The sequence below is a fragment of the Nicotiana attenuata genome, unplaced genomic scaffold (genome assembly GCF_001879085.1).
Source record: "Nicotiana attenuata strain UT unplaced genomic scaffold, NIATTr2, whole genome shotgun sequence".
NCBI classification, from domain to species: Eukaryota; Viridiplantae; Streptophyta; class Magnoliopsida; order Solanales; family Solanaceae; genus Nicotiana; species Nicotiana attenuata.
In genome coordinates this window covers 122309-132608 of record NW_017671761.1, presented here as the reverse complement: position 1 = coordinate 132608, position 10300 = coordinate 122309, and positions in this window count along the sequence as shown.

Below are 10300 nucleotides of genomic sequence, written 5' to 3'. Positions count from 1 at the left end.
AAGCTGCTGGCACTCCGGGGTCCATTTGAAATTATTTTTCTTTTTGAGCAGTGCGAAAAAACGATGACATTTTTCTTATGATCGGGAAATGAACTGCTCAAAGCTGCTAATCTCCCCGAGAGCCTTTGGACTTCTTTCACGTTTGACAGTTGATCCGGGATGTCTTCTATGACCTTGATCTTATCAGGGTTTACCTCAATTCTCATTTGTGATACCAGAAATCCCAGGAACTTACCATAGCTGACCCCGAATGCGCTTTTCTTGGGATTAAGTTTCATATTATGCTTCCTTAGGATGTCAAAAGCTTGCGGATGTTTAAGGTGATCACCTGCATTCAAATACTTGACGAGCATATCGCCTATATAAACTTCCATAGTTCTTACTATTTGATTTTCAAACAACTTGTTCACGAGCCGTTGATAAGTGGCTGCGGCATTTTTCAACCCGAAGGGCATCACATTTTAGCAATATGTACCAAAATTTGTTATAAACGAAGTTTTTCCTGATCCTCCGGGTTCATCTTAATTTGGTTGTACCCGGTGTAAGTATCGAGGAAACTCATTAAATCGTGCCCGGCCGTGGCATCAATCATTTGATCGATGTTTGGCAGTGGGAACGAGTCTTTCGGGTACGCCTTATTAAGATCTTTATAATCTACACACATGGAAATTTATTGTTTTTCTTAGGAATAACTACTACATTGGCTAGCCAGTCTGGATATTTACCTCGCGGATCGAAGCAATATCAAGTGTGCGGGTTACCTCTTCTTTGACGAATTTATTTCTCACTTCGAAAATAGGCCGTTTCTGACATAGGGAAGAATGCTTATTTTAATTCGGGAGGGGGTGGGGGTGGGGGGTGGTGGAGTTTATTTGATATTTGGATGATTTGACACTTGGTTTGTAATAAATGATAACATTTTCCTTTTTTCTTGTTATTATGTACATATTCTTCTCTCTCTCTATTGATGTATATATTTTCTCTCTTCTTCTTTCATTTTGTATATTCATTTATGCTTTAAGTAGCTTGCTTTGTATTCTTTATTTTGTTTTCTTAGTAGTCAATGTTTAATTTAATAGCTTCTTGTTTACTCTAATAGCTTCTTTTTAATCTAGCAGTTTCTTTTCATATTTAAGTGGACAATAAGCCTTTGGTTTTCTTAATGCCACAGTTCTTTCCAAAGGTAGTAATTGTATGAACCGGGTGACTCTTCCCAATGATGGATGGCATGACAACCTTCTAAAGGGAATGAGTCCATTTTTGGTATTTAGGTAAGAATAGTAGTAATAGTGAATAAAAAGACCTAATTGAGTCATACTCGAAGAGTCAAACATGCTTCACTTGGTAGCAACACACTTAACTACGTGTTTATGATTAAAAACAAGTTCTTGGAAAGAAATAGCTCTAGTTAGTGACCTTCTGACTCTTGTGCTGACTTAGGCAATCATCGAGTGGTTCAGTCGAACCATTAGTGATTTTCAATCTTGAATATGGTTGTTGTGGGCCCTCGACTCTATCCTCTTTAACAATCCAGTTGTGTGAGAGGTGAGATGTTTTGTTGCAAGTCCAAGTGCCCGTGCGAATGGTTTAGAACTTGCCCCAAATGTGTTTCTAGGCAAAATTTTAAGTTTTTTTTTTTGGCTTGAGAAGCAATTGTAAGCTCTCCTTGACCCGCTTGAAAATTTCCATGTCCCACTAATGTTGTCATCCCTAGTCAACCCATTTGAGCGTAAAAATCTTCTCATTTGATAACCATATTACAAGCCTTTACCCGTTTTGTAGTGACCCTCTCTTGGCACCCGAGCTTTCCTTAACACTCTTGAGAAACAATTGGCTAAAACATAAGTTTGGGGGAGAGACGAGGAGTTTGAAAAAGGTATCAAGGCTCAAAAAGATAAAAGAAATGAAGAAAAGGAAAGGCAAAGAAAAAGAAAGAAAGAACAAAAAGAAAAATGCAAAAAGAAAGTGAATATTGAAGAGTTGAAGGGATTCAAAGAAAGGTAACGATGCAAAGCATGGAGAAAACAAAGAAGGAGAAAATTAATATCATGACCAAGAAAGAGTGATGTTAAGTCTCTCTAGTTCCCCTAAAGAAAAAGAAAATGCCTCAAAGAGTCGGCAAAAGATGAGCCAAAAAGAGAAAATAGAGTGCTTAAGGAAAGATGAACCTGTTCTATTCCAACATATAAAACCTTAGTCCAAAAGCCATCATTATATTCCAAAAAATCCCTACGTGATTTCAATCTGAGTGAACTTACATTAGTGGTAATCTACATGAGGGGCAAGCATATGATACTTAGAGCCGTACTTGTAACATTCTTTTGAGAGAGATGAGCGAACTTTTCACAAATATTTGAATTGAGTGCTACATTCTTATGTGAGATATGCTAACGGAGAGTAGAGGAGGAGGAGTTTGGGATCCACAGTGACCTACATAAAAGAGCGAGCTTCCATGATGAATAAAGTCAACTCTTGATGCTCAAGTGTCACACTAGAATTAATTGTACTTAAAATTTCAAATCATTGCCTTGTTGATAATTCATAAGTGTTGTGGGTAATTATTGGTCCCAATTGATGTGTGATTAATGCATCTTAGATTAGCTTGAATAGCTCTCAACTTGTGGAGGTGGGAATTACCTTATTTGCGTGTGGACAAGCAAAATCTTAAGTTTGGGGGAGTTGATAAGTGGGGAGTTTGACTACTTATTAGAGCCTTTTAGCTTCCGTTTTAGTCCAAAAACGTATAATTGTGTTCCCGAAAATTGATGAACTATGCTTAATTACAGGAGTTGTGAAAAATGAGCCACTAAGATAAAAGTCCAACTCAAGAAGGAATAATTTGAACTCAAGGACAAAAACAGGCACAGAAGCTCAAAGTGCAGACCGCAGAATATCATCTGCGACAGCAGATTGTGAAGACAAGCTTATTAGAGACAAGTTCAAAGTGTGGCCGCAGAAGCTAAGCAAGACCAAAAGTTCAGTGAGCTTGCATATCGATTTCAAAAAAAGTGCGGAACGCACAATTATTGTAGGGCCGTAGAAGATTAGCTACGCGGCCGTAGTGGCATTTATGCGGTCCGTAGAAGAGCCATGTGTGGCCGCACTCAGAAATGTGTGGACCGCAGGAAATGAGAGATGCGGCCGTAGTTCAAAATAGTACGGGCCCAAGATTCAAATCCTTTTAAGTTGAAGCAAAGTGCGGACCGCACAAGGAATTGTGCGGCCGCAGAACCTCCGAAAGGGTGTTTTTGTCCGAAAATTCCAGCTTTGAAACTCTTAGGTCAAGTTTATGAATATCAGGAGCCTTAGTAGACATTTTTCTTTAACCTCTTTAGTACTTTTTGCCATTTTGAGCTCTGCGAACATAAATTTCATTATTTTAATTATCAATATAGGTTTAATTATCTTTTTTCTTCTTCTATTTCTTCTGTATTAAACATGAGTAGCTAGATTTTCATTAGGGTTGTGACTCAACCCTAGAGTGTAAACTTAATGGGTGTTTGATTTATTGCTTGTTTATGGTTGGATGTTTATTATTTTGCCTTGTTCTTGCTTTTATTTGTAGAATTAGTGGTTGCAAACATTAGTTCATGCCTATTTGACTTGGCTTCTACTTGAGAAAGAGAGACTTAGTCTAGGAAAACTTGGCTAACAAGAAATTGGGGTAAATCAAGAGATTGATAGTCCCAATTAAAGGGTTGAATCTAGAGATAGTAAAACCCGAATTGAGCTTTATATCAACCGTTTTGCTCAAACCCATTTGGACTTGAGAAAGCCAAATTGGGCAAAACCACCCTCTTATCGAGAGGTATTGAGTGGGTATTTGAGTGTTGATAGCTATAATACACCCCGACGAATAAAACAAGTTTTAAAGTTTACAACCCCTTAGGCAAACACCTAGGAGAAGGTCATAGCCCTAGGCTTTTTATATCATTTGAAAAACAACAAAAATAATTTCCTAGTTCTAATTCTTAGTTGGTAATCTTAATTTACTTAGACTTAGAAACAACCCAATTTTGTGGAAGTTTAATTTGAGATAATTCAAGCTCATTCGCTAAAGTATATACTCCTAAGTCCCATTCATAGCTCTCTGTGGAAAATCGACCCCGACTCCTTGTTAGGTATTACTATTTCATCGACCATTTCATAACCTCAAATAGAGGTGTGATTTGGATTAGATCAATTTTTGGCGCCGTAGCCGGGGAGCTAAAAACAGATTTAGCTATATATTTGATTTTGTGTGTGAATTGTCTTCTTTTCCTTCCATGTTACTGATTTTTGTGAATCAATTGTAGGTGCATAAATGGCCCTTAACAATGATCAACTCGGAAACATGCCTTTGGGAGATGTGGACGTGGAAGATGACCAAGTTGAAGAGGTTCCTCTTGAAGCTCAAGCAAATAGAAAAGGCCGACAACCTCAAGACAACGTCCCAGTTCCACCCCCACCTCCACCAAGAGTGGCTCTACACCGGGTGTTGCCGAATGAAGGGTATGCAAGTGCCATAGTCCTGCCCCGCATTAGGGCGGGCAACTTTCAAATCACGAATGTAATGCTCACATTGCCAGAGCAACAGAGATTCTTCATCGGGGCTCCAAGTCAAAATGCATAAAACACTTAAAGGGGTTTGTGGACAGTTGTTGGGGGAGTAAACAGACAAACGTCTCCGAGGATGCTTTAAAGTTGAGGCTATTTCCTTTCTTTCTACGGGGGAAAACCTTGGATTGGTTAGAGAGATTGCCAAACCATTCCATCCATACATGGGATGAACCATCAGAGAAATTTATTTCCAAGTTCTTTTCTCTCGGGCATATGGCTACTCTTAGAGACGAGATTCTAGCATTCAAACAAGAGCCCAATGAGCCGTTGCATGAAATATGGGAGAGGTACCGAACAATGGTCAAAGAGTGCCTTAATAATGACATGATGGAGGCTATGATTCAACAAACTTTCTATCAGGGGATACTACCAATCAATGCGTGGTCAACCATCTTACCGATGGAAATTTCATGACAACGCCGTACGCGGAAGCTTGTGAGATTTTAGATGAAATGGCGGATACTTCATCGGCATGGAAAAGTAGAGCAAATGTTCCTCAAGGTGATCCGAACGTGATTCACCTACATAAAGAATTGCATGATCATGGGCAAGCCATTGTCGAGTTGAATACCACAATAAATCAATTAGCTAAGGCTCAACTTCAACATGTGCAAAGTCCTAAGCAAGTCAATGCCATGGAGGGAGTCAGTATGATAGTGAACACGAGAAGGAAAAAAAAGGTCCATAAGTGCAAAACCCTGTGGATAATTATGTGCAAGAAGATAGTGGGTTTGATCAGGATGAATCTTACAATGAACAAGAGGAGGAAGTGCAATACGTGAATAACTTTTAAGGGCAAAGAAACAACTCTCAAGGCCTGGATCAACAACAATGGCGACCTCAAGGTGATCAAGGTAATTGGAATTCTAACAACCAAGGTAATTGGAATAATAGCAACAATCAAGGGAATTGGAATGGTGGAAATAACCAAGGGAATTGGTGTGGCAACAACCAAGGATATTGGGATGGAACAATAATCAAGGCAATCAGGGGTCGGGCTTTCAAAGGCCCCCGATGTATCAACAACTGAGAAACCCGCCTCCTTATTCTTCCCATGGTCCAAGTTCTTCCAACAATGAGATGGGACAAATTGAGAACATGTTCAAACAAATGATGCAGAAGAATCCTGACTCCGATGGCCAACTAGCCTCACACAACACATCAATTCGCAACTTGGAAGTTCAATTGGGGAAAGTCTCTCAAGATCTAAACACTCGTCCTAAGGGGGTACTACAAAGTGACACGGTGGTGAACCCAAAGGGTGGGAACAACACGGGACATGCCATGACCGTTACTACAAGGAGAAAAAGGTGGAGATGCACCCACCTCAAGTCAAAGGAAACTTGTGGATAATGAGCAAATGGTACAAGAAGATGAGACCCGAACTATGTGGTGCAAGCAAATGATGAAGTGCGGATTGATATTGATGACACTGTGGAAGAGACTCAAGAGGAAGTGAACCCATCTAGGGAGCACATTGTTGACATATCAGAACTGGTAGTGCAAAAGGCTATGGCACCAATGCCTAGGCCTCCTCCTCCATATACTCAAAGGCATTCCAAGCAAAATGGCGAGAATAAATTCAAAATGTTTATTGACATGATGAAGAGTCTATTAATCAATGTGCCATTAGTTTAAGCTTTGGAGCAAGTGCCTGGTTATGCAAAGTTAATGAAGGATTTGGTGACAAAGAAGCAGTCGATGAATTGTAAAACTATAAAGATGACTCATAAAGTGAGTGCAATTATGCATTCAATGGCTCCTAAATTGGAAGATCTCGGCGCTTTCACAATTCCTTGTACCATTGGAAGTGCCGAATTTGCTAAAGCTCTTTGTGATCTTGGGGCAAGTATCAATTTGATTCCCTATTCGGTTTTCAAGACTTTGGGAATCAGGCAACCAAGACCCACATCTGTGAGATTACAAATGGATGATCGTACCATGCAGAGACTGTTGGGAGTAATTGATGACGTGTTGGTTCGTGTTGATAAATTCATTCTTCCGGCGGATTTTACCATTCTTGATTGTGAGGTTGACTATGAGGTGCCGATTATTCTTTGTAGACCTTTCCTCGCTACGGGGAAGGCTCTAGTTTATGTTGAAGCCGGAGAACTTACCTTCCGGGTTGGTGATGAAAAAGTGATTTTCCATGTGTGTAAGTCCATGAGGCAACCCAATAGCAATGAGGTGTGCTCTTTCGTGAACTTGGTGACCGATGTGATTGTGGATGAAACAAGTGCTGTGATGAATGTTGATGATACATTGTAGGTCATCTTGCTCAACTATGATGATGAAGAGATGGGGGATCACGTGGAATATGTGAACTTTTTGCAAGTAATGGGTTCGTATGGTGTATGGTGGCATTCTTCTCAGACATGGTGGAGGATTACCTTGAAGTCTTCATGGATGACTTCTCGATGGTCGGGAATTCTTGTGATGATTGTCTAGAAAACTTGGATAAAGTGTTGGCAAGATGTGAAGAAACAAACTTGATGCTCAATTGGGAGAAATGTCATTTCATGGTTGAGGAAGGCATTGTCCTTGGCCACAAGATCTAAAAGTATGGCATTGAAGTCAACAAGACAAAGATCGAGGTGATTTCTAAACTTCCACCTCCAACTTCAGTGAAAGGCGTGCGGAGTTTCTTAGGCCACGTGGGATTTTACCGGCGTTTCATCAAGGATTTCTCTAAAGTGGTAAACCCGTTGTGCAAGCTTTTGGATAAAGATGATAAGTTCCATTTCAGTGATGATTGCATGAGAGCCTTTGAATTTCTAAAGCTCAAGTTGACCTCTACTCCCATCATCACCGCTCCAAATTGGAGTTTTCCTTTTGAGCTCATGTGTGATGCAAGTGATGTAGTGGTAGGGGCTGTTTTGGGGCAACACATCAACAAGATTTTTCATCCGGCATATTATGGAAGTAAGACCATGAATAGTGCCCAAGTCAACTACACCGTTACAGAAAAAGAGCTTCTTGTCATTGTGTTTGCTATTAAGAAGTTCCGCCCGTACTTGATGGGTGCAAAAGTAATTGTCCATACAGATCATGTGGCACTTCGCTATCTTATGTGCAAGAAAGATTCCAAAGCTCGATTGATGAGATGGGTACTTTTGTGTCAAGAGTTTGATATAGACATCCAAGATTGAAAAGGGAGTGAAAACCAAGTGGAGGAGGAGGGGAGACCGCATGATGGCCTTGAAATCAATGACTCTTTTCCCGATGAGCAACTCTTTGCTATTTCAATGAAAGAGGTGTCATGGTTTGCAGATCTAGCAAATTTTCTTGTGAGTGGTATCATCCCGGATGCATTCTCTTCAAGCCAAAGGAAGAAGCTCAAACGGGATTGTCAAGACTATTATTGGGATGAACCATACCTTTTCTGGATTTGTACGGATGGAGTTATTAGAAGATGTGTACCGGAGGAGGAACAAGTTGAAATTCTTGGGGCTTTTCATTCTTCGCCATATGGTGGTCACCATGGTGGAGCAATAACGGCGGCCAAAGTGCTAAGTTGTGGCTTCTATTGGCCCACTCTTTACAAGGATGCAAGTGATCTCGTCAAGCGTTGTGATGAATGTCAAAGGGCCGGTGAAATCTCAAAGAAAAATAAAACGCCCTTCACTACCATTTTGGAGATTGATATTTTCGATGTGTGGGGTATTGACTTCATGGGTCCTTTTGTGAGTTCTTGTGGAAACACCTTCATCTTGGTCGCGGTTGATTATGTGTCCAAATGGGTTGAGGCCGTTGCTTTACCCAACAATGAAGCGAGAAGCGTGGTGGCGTTTTTAAGAAGAATATTTTCATAAGATTTGGCACTCCAAGGGCTATCATAAGTGATAGGGGATCGCATTTTTGCAACAAAGCTTTCGATACCTTAGTCACCAAGTATGGTGTCACTCATAAAGTGACGACTCCCTATCATCTAGAAGCAAGCGGTTAAGTGGAAGTCTCCAACCGGGAGATAAAGAGTATTTTTTCCAAAACAGTGAATGCTAACCAGACGGATTGGTCAAAGAAACTTGATGATGCTTTATGGACTTATAGGACAACTTACAAAACATCGATCAGAATGTCTCCATACCGGTTGGTGTTCAAAAAAGCTTGTCATCTTCCGGTGGAACTTGAGAACAAAGCCATGTGGGCCTTAAAGAAGATGAATCTTGAGTGGGATGTCGCCACCAACTTAAGGGTAGCACAATTGTATGAGTTGGATGAGTTCCGGTACCATGCATACACAAGTTCATCCTTATACAAAGTGAAGATGAAATACCTCCATGAAAAGTACATACGGGATAAAGAGTTTAAAGAAGGTGATCTTGTGTTGTTTTTCAATTCTCGGTTACGGATGTTTCCCGGAAAGTTAAAATCTAAATGGAGTGGCCCGTTTGAGGTTGTGGGTGTAACATCCTTTGGTGCATTGGAATTGAAGAATAAAATGATGAGGTGTTTAGAGTCAATGGTCACCGGGTGAAGCACTATCTGGGAAAAGTTGGTCTTGCCACGTCGTAGCAGTAATTCATTTCAAATGATGGTAATCTGCGTCGTGTCACGACGTTAAATCAGGCGCTTCTTGGGAGGCAACCCATGTTTCTTTTACTTTTTCTTTAGATAGGTCTTATTTTGTGCTAACTGGTTTTGAAGTGTGTTGCAGGAATGAGTGTGCTTCACAAGAACTGTGCTCAAAAAAATTAGCTAAGTATGGAAAAAGTGCGGACCACACATTTATTGTGCGGACCGCACAATTTTGAATGCCACAGTAGAAGGGATCTGCGGCTGCTCAATTCTTGTGTGGACCGCACTAGTTGAGATGAAAAATTGCACACTCTCTGAATAAATGCTTGTCAGAGAATGGCAAAAGTGCGGCGACAAGGAAATTTGCGAATCCGCAACCAAATTGTGGTTTCGCACCGTATCTGCGGATCGCAGACACAAAGGTAATTGGCACAACAGGTAAAGAGTGCTGTCGCACTCTCTATGAACTCTTGGCCAATCTCGGTAAGTAAAATTGTAAACCCTCATTCTAACTGTTGAAACTTTTCCAATTTCTGAGAAATTTAATGAGACAAGGCAAAAAATCTGTACACAACTGATCACTCATCTACCAACTCAATTATAACATCTTTGATCAATGTCCTAACACCACTTGATCACCTTGTATGTTTAAAATCATTTCTAGAATTCTTTTAATTTTTTAATTTTAGTTTTAATAATTTTGTTATTTTAGACCATTTGTCAAATTCATATCCATGTGGGGTTGTGATTGTATAGGGTATCTTAGCTTGCTATTTAGGGGGAAAGGGTATTTGTGCTTTTCAAATGATTAATTGCTACTACCATGTCAGTAATTGTGCGTAAATTTGGAACCTAAGATCTGCCGATTTAAATTTTCGAATATTGTGTGGCGCGACCAAGGAATTTTAGCGGATCCCGCAATGTGTAGGTTAGGGCATTGGTTTTAAGGAAGATTGTGCGGTACGCACTTGAATTGTGCGGTCTGCAGAAATTCAAGCGGCCAACGAAAAAGTGTGTCGGCCGCAGATCAGCAGTATCTGTGTCTTTAAGACTTGCCATTTTTGAGTGTAGCCATTTGCGATGCCTGCACTCAAAGTTGTGCGACGCACTTCATGTGTGGCGGTTGCACTCAAAATTGTTTCGTGCACCGCAATTCAATCACTGGCAGCCGCACTTTTAAAAA